Source organism: Impatiens glandulifera, chromosome 5, assembly GCF_907164915.1.
Source record: "Impatiens glandulifera chromosome 5, dImpGla2.1, whole genome shotgun sequence".
In the NCBI taxonomy this organism is placed as follows: Eukaryota; Viridiplantae; Streptophyta; class Magnoliopsida; order Ericales; family Balsaminaceae; genus Impatiens; species Impatiens glandulifera.
This window is the reverse complement of record NC_061866.1, coordinates 43,522,370-43,532,567: the sequence shown is the minus strand read 5'-3', so window position 1 is coordinate 43,532,567 and position 10,198 is coordinate 43,522,370. Positions and strand designations below refer to the sequence as shown.

Below are 10,198 nucleotides of genomic sequence, written 5' to 3'. Positions count from 1 at the left end.
ACTTCGTCTTCAAATTAAGTTACATCTATTCTCAATAATGGATAGTCGCTTTGTTGGTGTAAGTCTTGTCTGATCGGCCGATTTAAGACATATTGCGAACAGGCCCGGACCTGCTGTGTAATAAGTGAGGCAATTGCCTCAGGCCCAAATATTTTTGGGCACCAAAATCTTCAAAAAAAATAAAATTATAATGATATGTTCATGGGCTTATTTTTAAAAAGCCTATAAATAATAATTGATAACCTATCAATGATAAGCCCTAACTTAATTTGTATCCAAAAAAATAAAAATAAAAAACACTATCTTACTTGGAGAAAAGAATGACATGATTCTCATTTATTAACAAAATCAAGGAAAAAAAAATAAGAACAAACATTCTGGAAAAAGAAAAGGAACACTTCCCCCAAACCCCAAGCCCGTCGTCGATCCTTCAGCTTGCCAGAATCGGAGCAGAAAACTCGGTCGTCTCCTTCCCCGAACTCTTGGGCCTTTTTCGCTCGTTCCAGCCTTGTTTCTCGGCACTGCGCCACTGCCCACTAGAGTTCTTCCTCCGATTTTGGTTCGATTTTGGTTCGATTTACTTGATTATTTTTGGTTGTTGAGGACTTGTCTGGTAGATTGGTGGATTCACAATCTGTATCTTGCATTATTGCATAGCGGAAGTGCAACATTTGAGTTTTTATTTAGTTTGGAGAAGTTGAAGTCTATTGATGATGATGGTCTCTTGAGCTCATGTGTCAATCTTCAAAATTCTTTAACACATGATGGACACTCCGATGTTGATGGATCAGATTTATTTCTAGAACTAAAGTTGTTAAGACATTCATTACCCGGAGAAGCAAAAAGAGCGATTGATGTGCTGAATTATTTGAAAACAATGGATGGCTGTTATCCAAAATCCTATATTGCATATCGAGTTTTGCTGACTATACCAGTTACTGTTGCATCTGCGGAAATGAGTTTTTCCAACTGAAGTTGATTAAAACTTATTTTCGATCAACTATGTCGCAAGAAAGACTAAACGGGTTACCTATGTTATTTATCGAGAAAAAAATTATTGAGAAAGTTGATTATGCAAACTTGATCAATACTTTCGCTTCAAAAAATGCGAGACGAGTAATATTCAAGTGACTATGTACTAGTTCGGAACATTAATTTTATATTTTGTTTGGATCTTCTTTGTTTTTGTAGTATTTACTTATGACATATTGTTTTGATTATATTTTATTTCTAGAAATCATGTTACAAATACTATTATATTTAAATCGATAAAAAATATGTGTATAAATATTAAGTTTTGAGGGCACCAAGTTTTGTGTTCGCCTCAGGCCTCGAAATCTCAGGTCCGGCACTGATTGCGAGTTTTGTATTACAACATGTTATTTTATATTTCGTAATTTTTATCATATTAATTATATTTTAACTATATGACTATCAAACATATTTATCCCTTTTAACCTCAATATTCTTTATTGTTTAAAAACATTTTTTTTGGCACAATACAAACACACAATAACTATATATAGAAGAGACAAATGATTAACAATTTCATCATGCTCATCTTAGCCTATAATATCCTTATATGAAAATGTAAACAAAATAAATGTTTTATCTTTGAAAATGAAGAAGTCATTTGATGTCAAATGTGAAACTGTAGTAGAGCTTAGAAAAAAAAAATAGATATACAATATAGGAAAATTTTATGTTTATAATATAAGTGGAGAAAAATTATAGGAACAAATGAGAAAAATTATAGAAACAAATGAGAATGAGGGAGGACTACACTAGAAAAAGAAAAATATAAGAGAAATAAATTTTATTATTTTTTTTTAGCAAATTAGATTGATTCATTTTTTCATCCCTTCTCTCCTTCAAATTATCTCCCAAAATCATTTATCATTATAATATTTAAATAATTTTAGATATTTAAAACGTAAATTCAAACAAATTTAAATGTACACTAACTCATTTTAAACCAAGTAATTTCAAACAAAAGTATCCATTTTACCTAACCCAATTTTTTTTTTTATCAAAATATGAAAAATTATTATGTTCATTAGAAAAAAACTGATATTTTTTTTAAATGTATGAAAAAAAAAAAGGTTTTAGTGTTTGGTCCGGCCGAACATGTTACACGTGGATCGACATCTAACAAATTGGCTAATATCAAATAGCTGGTTTGAGAAACACCTAACCTAGCACACAAAGATAACCTCCTTCCTGTAATCTTCCATTACTTTTCCTTTTCTTCCTCTCTCTCTCTCTCTCTCTCTCTCTCCTTCCGCCGATTATTTGTTCTTCTGGGTCAAAACCCTTTTTTCGATCTAAGACTCATCACAGGACCCCCTTCATACACTGAAGATCTGCTCAGATTCTCCTTCTCGTCATCGTCTAATCAGGTATGATCATTATTCCATTTATTTGTTATTAACTGTTACCCTTTTGATATTTGTTATTAAGATTCTAGCTTTTGATGATTGGTCATTTCATTTGCATTCTCTGGTTGCTTGATTTGTCAGATGTTCAAGAATTTACTAACCCTTTTTCCTACTTAAGGAACCATGTCCAGAATATACACTCACCATAGTGAAGGCGGATCTTTACCTGGAGGTGGAGGAAAGATGATTAGCTATAAGAGAGGCTATGGTGCCATTGATCCTGTTGACAGCAGCAACTGTTATGATTTCAATCAATCTCAATCAAGGAACTATAATAATAATAATCATAATGAAAATTGGAGAAAATTGGGCAATCATGCTCATGTTGATAATCATCTCAACAGAGATTCTTCTGCACCTTTCTTGAAGAGAAGGAAATTTTCAGCTTCATCATGTGAAGGCAGTAGAAGAGACAATCATCCAAACACATATAATCATGTCCAATCCATGTCAAATCAATCTGTGGAAACTAGATTTTGCCCAAATGGTATTTTGGCACGTGAAAGTAGTTCAATTCTTCCGGCTCATACAATTTTTGATGGAAATGGCCGCTCTTATGTAACAAATAAACCAGACCTTCCAAAATTGGAGGATGTGGATACTGGCATGGTTTTTATGTCAAGGGGTGAAATTGAAAGATGCTCTCCTTCAAGGAAAGATGGTATTGATGCTGTGCATGAAATGCACTTGAGATACTCATACTCCATTTTTTTGCAGAATCTTGGCATGCAACTTGATTTGTAGTTCAAGAACTAATATTCTCAAGTTTACTTGCAGAAAGTTATGATTGTGTAGTTGATGCATTCATTGCAGTTAGCTGTTTTTTGCTTTGCATCTTTGCATGATGATCTCATATTGATTTTTTTTTCTTTCTGGGTTGTTTGCAGGCCACAGACAACCATTGGAACTGCAATAATTCTATGCCACCGCTTTTTTCTTCGAAGATCTCATGCTTGTCATGATAGATTTGTAAGTTGGTGATACTTGGTGAAGATTTTTCTGAAGGTCACATATTTTTTTGCTATAACTGAAATCGTTTATGTTGCTTTGTATTACTGTAGTTGATTGCAACTGCTGCAATTTTCTTGGTTTCGAAGTCTGAGGATACTCCACGGCCTCCTAAACAATGTGTTGAGATTGTCATCTGAAATTCTTCATAAGCAGGACTTCGCATACCTTTCGTACCGTTTTCCTATTGTAAGTATTTAATGAATTCCGCATTTCCTTTTTACTTATGAGGAGCTTAAACTGGAAATTATAGCGTTAAAGGAGTAGTTGTAGATTAGTTAAAGGAGTAGTAGATTTAGATTTAAAGGATTGCAGTCTGAGTGAGGACGTCTAATAACTTAGCTTATACATATTAGTGCTAATAGTATAATCGTCTGCTTACCAATTCGTTTACAGTTGAAAATCAATTATATCTTCCACTCTTTAGTTAGCTTATGTGGTTTTTGTTGAACAGGACTGGTTTGAGAAGTACAAGGAACGGGTTTTTGAGGCGGAGCATTTGATATTGACAACTCTGAATTTGAGTTACATGTCAATCATCCTTATGCCCTCTTACATCGATTCTCAATAAATTTGGTCTTGGCCAAGTCCTGGAGAATTTTGCCCTGAGTTTGATAAGTGAAGGGTAGGTTTAACACTTCCAATTTCTTTTACTCAAAATTCCTACAAGCACCAGTCTATGTAATGTCCTTTGAATATACCAAATACTGGATACTCTATGAGTGTTCACTTCGAAGGAGCCTGATTAAGTTATTATTTAAATCTGTGAATTGTCTTTATGGTCAATATTGTGAACTTTTTATGCTTGACGCAGTAGAACTGGTTCCATCTACTGGGAAGATATTGTGATGCAGTTCTGAAATGGAGAATAAGTTTGTTTCCCACTCTTTTGTTGCCTAAATGGTCTCCAATGCTGATGCTTTGCTTCATTCCTCATGTTGTGTAGTCATTCTGGCATGGCTTATTGATTTATTTGGAATTGACATATAATTGCAGGGTATACAAGATAGCATTGATCGCCTATGATATTCTTAGCTGGTGGATTGATTGCTGTTCATGTTTACCTGATGTTGAAACGACTGATGTGTTATGGATGCCTTTTCAATGAATTTGTCATATAGGCTTGCTAATTGGCTATAGAGGGTAGCCACACATGCTCCAGAAACAGATTTCCTTCTGATATTAACCTCTCCATGATCCTATGATATTCATGAGAGTTTTCATACAATTTTTCTGCACTTCTTCACATGTCCATATCGGACCTCTGTGAATAAGCATGAAAAGAAAATAGTCAATTGGTGACGAGGCAATCAAAACACAAAAAAAAAAGAAAAAAGATGGGTGAACACATATCTTTAACTCACCACAACAAAAATAATATTTATAGCTAGGCAACGGGGAGGAGTTTCTTATATTTGTTGAATAAAACTTCCCTTCTCAAAATTTGAATTTCTAGAATTATTATATTTAAGACCAAAACTATTTTTATATATATTTAAAGCTTTCTCAGGATGGGGGAAACTTGAAGTTGATTTCTATGTATATAGGGGAGGGTAGCACTAACAAATGATATTTTTTGCCATTACCTTGGCTTGAACATTTGTAATAGAGAATTTATAGTCGGGGCAATAAATATTCATACATATTGAAGTTTTTGATACTATCATCAAGCTCCCACAACGGATTTGGGGGTAAATTGATATATTATTCTTCACTTCTTATTTGGGACTATTTTGTTTACAACTATCTTGCATTGGCTCGTCCACAACAGCCTCTGCCCGTGTTTTTGTGACCTTTTCCCTTTTTATTTTGTTTTTTTCTATGTTGGGCCTTAAGGTTCTATAGTAAGTGGCTCAAGTAGTGCCAGCGGGTTTATGTGATTAGAAATATAGGCATATTTGTATGTATGTCTATTGTGGTAGTAACTGACAATAGTGTTGGTTGTCTAACTAGTGTGTAATGTTGTATCACCTTACAATAAATTGACCATGATTATGGTGCAAAAATGGTTTTCTACATGGGAACTAATTCTCTTACGTGTTGGCTTAGATGGTACTAATTGGATCTGACTTGAGGATGAGAATACTTCTGTAACAATTTTTTGTTGTTATTTTGAACATTAGGAATTGATAACACTATGAGTGCTATATGTGAAGGAAAACACAAGTTTTTCCTTACAGGTTTCTAACGCCATGAGGATGGACTTTATTATTAATTTTTTCTATGATCTGGGTGTCTGGGCCAGCTTGTGTGCATCTCGACTAGATACCGGGGAGGCTACTTAATCTGTTAAAGGCTGTGATAGATTGACTTAATATTTATCATTCATATTAAAAATTACTATATATTTTATATAGTGATGGTTTGGCTTTGCAAAACTTGACTAAAGTATTTAGCCAGATTCCAATAATTGTATTATGAGCTCTCCTTGCGGTGCCACCAACTGAATCTTCCCTTGTAAAAAATCCATTGTACTACCTGATAGTGTCTGGTATGTGAAGATTTTTCTCCCCTATTGGTATTTGCATAAAGATGTGCTTTCCTAAGGAGTTCATGGATATGGTCTAAATTATAAGAAAACAATTTAAAAAAGAACACGTCGGTTAAACAGCAATTTATCAACTGATCCAACCCAATTCCAATACCCATATCCTCGCCTCTGAGCATGAATATGCCCATAGATGGTCATTGGGCACCAATTGCTACAAAAGGTTTAGATATTTTACCATGTTGTGCTTCAATCGGGATTCTGTGCAGCAGAACTGGACTTGCGAGTTGATGTTTGCTCTAGATGGGTATTCATGTTTGCTATATTAGCAATTATGCAGAAGGTTCATGGAAATTTTACACCTGGATTGCTGCTTTTTTCTAGTTGGTAAGAAAAAATTGCCTTAGCTTGCTATTTCTTACATGCATTTGTTGGCCTCTTTGCATTTGTTTAATTTACTTGTGTAGATACACGAGTCTATAATCATCTTTTGCTGATGTTGCCATGTTGTGGAAAATCATGTTTGTATGTTGTGCCAGACATGCCTCTTCTATATGCAGCATGGGATTTGGGTGACTATCTTTTGTTAACACTACTTGTGATTGATTCAATCTTGTGCTGAGGTTTGGATATTACTATGCAGGTTGAGGAGTTCTTTGTGGCTTCAATTTAAACCACACCAGATTGCTGCTGGAGCTGTATTCTTAGCAACCAAATATTTAAACATGGATCTTTCATGTCATTACATCTGGAAGGAGTTTGGAACCTCATCATTCATACTGGAAGGTGCTTTTTTCATTGGAGTTATTTTCTTTTATGTCATTGCATCTGTTTTTCTTTTGAGAAAAGCCATTCATCTGTTTTTTAGTCAACTTAAGGTTGAATTGACATAATAACTTCATTGGATTCGGAGTGTTATATGACATAATCAGCCCTACCTTCGTACCCACCCAAGATAGCTCAAGTGGTGAAAGACTTGAATTGAATCAGGCTCAGGTCTTATGTTGAATTCTCATAAAAAGTCCATTAATTGAAGTTGTGCTAGCTCCCCCTCCAGGGGTCAAGTCTCAGAAAAAGAGAAAATAATCTGCTTTAAGTTTGTGACAAATCACTCTCATATATCAATGTTAGTAGAAGATTACAGCATAAGTTGCAACCAATATTTTGTTCCAATTAGGTCCTGTGCTCTCACATATGTATGTCAATGTTATTTCGCTTTCTAACAAACATTCCTAAATAATCTTTTCATTCAAGTTATTAATAGCCCCATTTGAAACACTTATAATTTTTGTTTTTGTATATGGATTTGGATCCAGATGAAAAAAACCAAGAGATTAATGAATTTTAGTTTCCAAACATAATCTATGCAGATAGGGTTCTATATCCAGAATTTTGTATTTAGGTGTTTCCAGATCATTGTGTTCCTAAAAATTGAAATCATGGTGGAAGTACTCATTTTTTTGGGTTTTAATCGAATAATAAATGTAAACTTGATGTTTATGGATAATTATTGTTAGAGCTCATAATTTATTTTTAACATTTGATTAATGCTGATTCCAGATGTAGCCCGACAGTTGATGGAGCTATTTTAGAGGGTAGAAGAAGATACCAGACTGGACTTTGGCTGGATTTAAGGGTTAGGGTTGCTTGTGGCTTATTATAGCTTGTCGTGATATAGTGTCATGCTATATCAAACTCTTGAATGATAGATTTCAAGTAAATATTTGGATAGAAAGTTTCATTTTATTTGGAGTACAGTACTATACTCCATGGAAATGTATAGAGTCTAGTGGGATTTTATGGTTTCTTGTGAAAGCCAAAAGATTTTCTGTTATATGTTCTTTGTTTGAATATTTGATAGAGAAGAAGATAATATGAAATTTAAGAGGGTGTTTCCATGGTATATTTTATCATTTTGTTGAGAGATTTGACCAATTTCTTTGAGTTTATGACTAATTCGAATAGCAATTCCAGAATTTTTTGGAGTTTGAGTTATAATTGTTAGTTGAGAAGAAGGAAAGCCAACGATAAACTAAGTTGATCATCTATGTTTCTTGATGGTTCCCACGTCACTTCACCATCTTACATGGATATCAGCCCATTTGTATGTTTGGTACTTCAGTTGGGTTTTGTTCCACTACCGAGATCCTATTTTGCATTGAAATGCTGTCATGCTAAGTAGTGGGTGAGGGATGGTCCTCTATTTATGGACTATTGATGCCATATTCAAGATAACTAACCTTTCTATCTTATTCAATAGATAGACATATCATTAGATCCTATGACTCATTTGATTATATATGGTATGTCTTCTTAACTTCTATTGTTTATATTATGACTTTGGTGATCATGCTTATGGTTTGGAGATGCTGTCCATGATTTTCCTTGTATATGTTTTTCTGTCTACGAATGGCGATAGTGGTTGCACAAATGAAACAATGTGCACCCAAAACGCGAATCGCATGCACTAAAGAAAAACTTTTGACATTGGGAATCCTGATATCAACCCATTGCATAACTAAAGAAAAGAGAAGCCACTCAAAAAGACCAAATCCCTAAATTATGATAGATGCTTCTGCAAAGAATTTGGAACTACATGTTCAATTGATTTAGAACTTTGAACCTTTTGTGATGAACTCTATTTCATGTTTGTATATTTTTCTTTAATTAATCTAAGAGAACCATATCATTAGTTGGTACTAATTTAGAGGGTAATATGTATAACAGTTTAAATCATTTTTTAAAATTGAGAGTAAACTTTTATTTTATTAATTTACTTTCAAAATTTGTCATTTATATAATATTTGTTAAAGATATATATTTAAATGTTGGAAGCTAGCCTAACTCACCCCAAAAGAGATCTTTGGTCTCTTAAAAACACTTTGCCACATCTTTTAATGGAAAATTTATTAAATTCACTATCTTATTAAATTGTAATTTAAAAAACAATAAAAATGACTTATAAATAAAAACTGAAAAGATAGTGACTAAGCACTATATGATTTCATTTTTGTTATGGTTTTAATGAAATTCTTATGTTTTCAAATAAAACACTTATATATCATTTTTCATTAGCAATAAAAAAATAAGTATCCTTAAGAAAAGAAGATTTTATTCATTGAAAGTTTTTGTAATAGAAGAGAACTTTAACAAATAGACTAACTAATTATCTTTATATCAATGAAGCTGCCGGATATGAAGGAAAAAATATTTATAAATTTATTTGAAATATCATTTTTTTTTTGTCATTATGAAACATATATTCATTCATTTAATAATGTTGGATGTTTACAAAATTCAATAGAACTTAAGTTTAGCCAAAAAAAACTAGACAAAAGTAATAAAAGACAATTTCAAATAAGCTCATTTATTATGCTAAAATGAAGCAATGAATTGTTAAACATCACCTTAAGAGGACAATTAGTCATAAGTTGTTTCTAACCATCATAATGTAAAAACAACTCCTAATAATACAAACAATGTATATACCAAGGGTTTAAAACACTTGGAAATAACAAATTTAAGAATACAAGTTAATCTCAACTAGAACAAACTGTTCTTTCAATTTCTTCCACATAGCATTACCTTTTGAGTGTTTATCAACATACCTCTTCATAAACGCATCATCTGAGATCGAAAGAAGGGTAGAAAATGATCGATTAGCCTCTACCGATCCTTTATCTCTAAGCCAACCATACATGGAAAGCCTAAGCTTCACCCGTTGAATCGTATAGCAAATACACGATGGAAAGTTCACCACAGCCGATAATGGGTAACCCAAACCATTAACAATAAAATCTATCTTCATCTCCATCAACTCTTTCGACTGATTAAGAATCTGTGGCGCTACTTTGATCATTCCAATAACATCTTCCTTACTAATACCAATTTTGATGAGAAATTCAAACCTGTCCTGAAGTTCCCTCCCACTTCCTCGAAACAACTTGAGAGCCTTTTTTGTTTCGTTTGAGTCCTTGAAGAAACCCAATTCTAATAAGAACTTTGCCCTCATTGCATGAGACTCTTCGTTCAAGGTAGGCAATGAGTTAACCTTTAACCCTAATACATCCTTCAATATGAGAGGATTCTCGTTTATGATATCACATAGCCTCATGTTCTCGGTTTGAAGGGTTTTAAGTATACCGGAAGCTGATGGTAAGTTACATGAACCTAGCAATAGAGGATGCTCAGACACATATTTCCTATACTTGAGGATCCATATCTATTTCAACTAAAAACCGATAGCTTCTTCTAAAGTTGCGTA

The 10,198-nt window shown here is 33.3% G+C and overlaps 1 pseudogene; it reads left to right on the top strand.

Annotated features, from left to right (window-relative positions):
- Positions 1-2,227: 2,227 nt before the first annotated feature.
- On the top strand, positions 2,228-7,837 carry LOC124938796 (annotated as a pseudogene).
- The last annotated feature ends 2,361 nt before the right edge of the window (positions 7,838-10,198 follow it).